This window comes from Tupaia chinensis, unplaced genomic scaffold (genome assembly GCF_000334495.1).
Source record: "Tupaia chinensis unplaced genomic scaffold, TupChi_1.0 Scaffold000066_1, whole genome shotgun sequence".
NCBI classification, from domain to species: Eukaryota; Metazoa; Chordata; class Mammalia; order Scandentia; family Tupaiidae; genus Tupaia; species Tupaia belangeri.
The window spans coordinates 3,173,112-3,176,525 of NW_006159525.1; positions in this window are offsets into that span (position 1 = coordinate 3,173,112).

Consider the following 3,414-nt stretch of genomic DNA (forward strand, 5'->3'; position numbering starts at 1 on the left):
GGAATGCAGAGCACCTTGTGGCACCTGGTAGTTGCCAAATATGTAAAGGGAAATGTTGACTAAATGCTTTAAATAAATGGATTCTCTAAGGTGAATTATGTGGGCCCCAAACCATCATGTCACTGTTTTCATCAACATTATCATTTCATTATCATCTACTCAGTGTTTATTATGTCCCCAGCATAATAAAATATCTCCAGAACATTAATATTATCATAATAAAGTACCCAGTGGAGGTAGGATTTTACTTCTTTATGAATGTGGAAGATGAATTAAGTAAGAAGTAAGATGGGCCCTGGTCTAGTGTTTAAGTAAGTTGGAATAAGATTCCCTTAAACACTAGGAAGTGAGTTTGCAATTAGGGAGGAGGAAGTTTGGAATGGTGTTCTTGACTTAACCAAACCCAAAATTGTGGAGAGAAGGGCTACTTAGGGAGGACAGAACATGGATGGTACTAAAACTCTTTTGACCTCATTTATTGGAGGTCAGAGCTCTGTGTATCCATGCAGAAAGAACAGAGATGAGATAGCTTGGGGGCATACGTCATTTTTGGTAAGGTTTATTCATGGCCATACATAAAACTGTGCGAAAGGATCCCTCTTCTTCATACCCTGAAGAACCACCATAATAATCAAACACAGCGGCCATAGCAGCAAGAACAATGTATTGTCTACAGCAGTGGTTGTTGGGCAACAGCTTCCAGAGCCTGAGACTTTTGGCTGTCCAAACTGCCCACTATAGAAGTTTATTCTCTAACAAGCTGTCCACAGCATGGACCCTCTGAGCTGTGTAAATCCTCCTAGGATTCCTGAACATACCATAGAGACACATCTGAGGGAGCGAAAGACTAGACTTCCTTCTCTTATAAGCATGTGGGAGTTTGAATATTACAAAACATACAGTCTTGGGGCAGACAGAGATACATGTAATTGTAAAGCATCCTGTCATTTATGAAATCCTTTATACATCATTTATCTTAGGCAGCCCTTACAACAACTCAGTGAAACAGGACTGGGAGATTAGAATTCCATTCTGCATATGTCAAGCCTCTCTTTGTGTTAGGGAAGACATACAGATATGATGAAGATGCCATCAAGAGTGTCCTTGGGCTATCCAGGAACAGCTCAAGCCCCGGGTGGAATATGCTGTGTGCAACAGAAGTGCATACAGACTGGTGCAACTTGTGTTGTCTTTGGGGAAGGCGAGATGAGTCTTGGCTGAAAGAATCAAGGAAGTTCCATCAAATAAAGTCTAGCTTGGCATGATTCCTCCAAGTTAACACCTAGGTCTTCTCGGAGCTAAGTGAGCACTGCGGCCCAGGTGGGGTACTCTGTTCTCGGATGTGGCTCTGCACCGTTCATCACAAAGCTCTTCTCCATTGGCAAAGGGACTAAATTTGCTGCACATTCTGTCATATAATCTCTGTCTCTTTTAAGAACTATTTTATTTAAGTTTATTTATTTATTTTACTTATTTTTAATTTTGACCAGAGAAGGAGGGAGAGAGAGAGAGAGAGAGAGGAGAGAGAGAGAAAGTGAGAAAGCAAGCCACCCAGTCTGGGACTCAGACTGTGGTCAGCCATGTGGGAGTCCAGCGCCTTTAACCACCATGACACCTGCCAGTGTTTTTCCATATGATCTCTGATCTTGGATTGGAGTTGTGCCCTGTGGTCTCCTTCTGCCATGACCTTAACATCCCTTGTCAATGTCAAGTTCGCTTCCTAATACATCAGGCTGTCTTGCGTAGCATCTCTGCTGAGTGGCTCCTGGGGTAGTTCCCTTTTAGGTCTTAAGTCTGTTTCCCAAGATAACACATCCTACTTGATTGGGGCTTGGGCAATATTTCAGTTGAGACGTATACGATATTCAGATTTTTAGTAAGTAGAGATCTGTCCCAGGATGTCTGTCATCATGCAGATATGTACTTGTGCATTGTACTATACAATAGAGCAAGCCAAAAAAAAAAAAATCAAGGGATTCTTCTTTAAAGGATTTACAACCTGGGGTGCCAATTTCCAGAATTCATTAATTAATTCTTCTATTCATTTAACCAAAAAAATATTGAATTTTTGCTAGGCACTTGCTGGGTATAGAAGTTATAATTCTGAACAAGGCAAGAGATGATCATAGGTCTCACAGCATTGATAAACCACCTGGAAAGACAGTATATTGATTGATGGTGATTGTGACAAGAAAGTCAAACCTAGTGGATCTGGGGGCCAGGGGAGGGTATTCCAGGGCAGAAGGCTGGGCGAGGGCTCTGTGAGGAAGTGGTATTCAGCTGTGCTGAGGAGATACTGAGTGACCCAGGTGAAGGGGTAGAGGTGGGCTGGAAGGGATCATTTAGTCAGGGGAACCAGCGTGCCCACGGCTCTGAGCCAGGAATGGCCAAGGCTGAGTGTGGAGGGCTACAGTCAACTTCTGCCTGGGAACAGAACACGGGAAGTTGAGAGCAGAGAGGAGAGTGAGCTGGTCTGTGCTGGGAGGAGGGTGAGGCGGCAGGAAGGGCTTTGAGTTCCGTCTTTTCTGTAACGGGCAGCTAATGAAACATTTTCCTCAGGGGAATGACATGGTCAACTTTAAATTTTAAAAATCACTCCAGTCATCATTTTCAAATCCTCTACGTGAATGAGAACACAGTGCTTCTCGTTCTATGCCTGGCGTATTTCACTTGACACAGTGTCCTCTGGGCTTGCCCACTCTACATCAAATGACAGGAGTTCGTTCTTTTAAATGGCTGAATATCTAATATTATATATAATATATGTAATATATTCCATTATATAGAATAACATTACATACTATATACAGTTTTCTTTTCCATCATATATGTGTGTGTGTGTCTGTGTGTGTGCGTGTATTCCTTATCATTCATCTGGTGATGAGTACTTAGTTTGATCCTGTATCTTGGCTATTGCGAATAGTGCCTCAGTGAACAGATAACTTTTTTTTTTTTTTTTAGGTTTTTGTCGTAGGGTTCTTGTACTCGCCAGAAAGACAGTGAGGAGGAAAGTGAGAAGTCAGCCCCTAGGGGGGTCGGCCATGCCACGATCCCTTCTCCTCCACTCTCCTCTTGGGATTTTGGACACGCACGCACATACGCTAGCATGATTTTTAAGCAGCCAGGTCTGGCACTCGGTTCCAGGCTGGGCGTGCATGTCTGGCACCTGACCTGCTGTGCTGCCTGCGGCCCCAAGGGGTGCGGACACCTTTAGTACATACTGATGTCCACCCTTTTGGATATATGCTGAGAAGTGGGATCTCTGGATGACACAGCAGTTCTAGTTCGAATTACCCTGATCTAATCAATGCACATTGTATTCTTGCACTGAAAAACCACTTTGTGGGCACCTGCGCAGGCGGCGGCGGCCGGGCCTGCGCGGCCAGGCCTGCCCGGCTGAGGCTCTGCTCCACG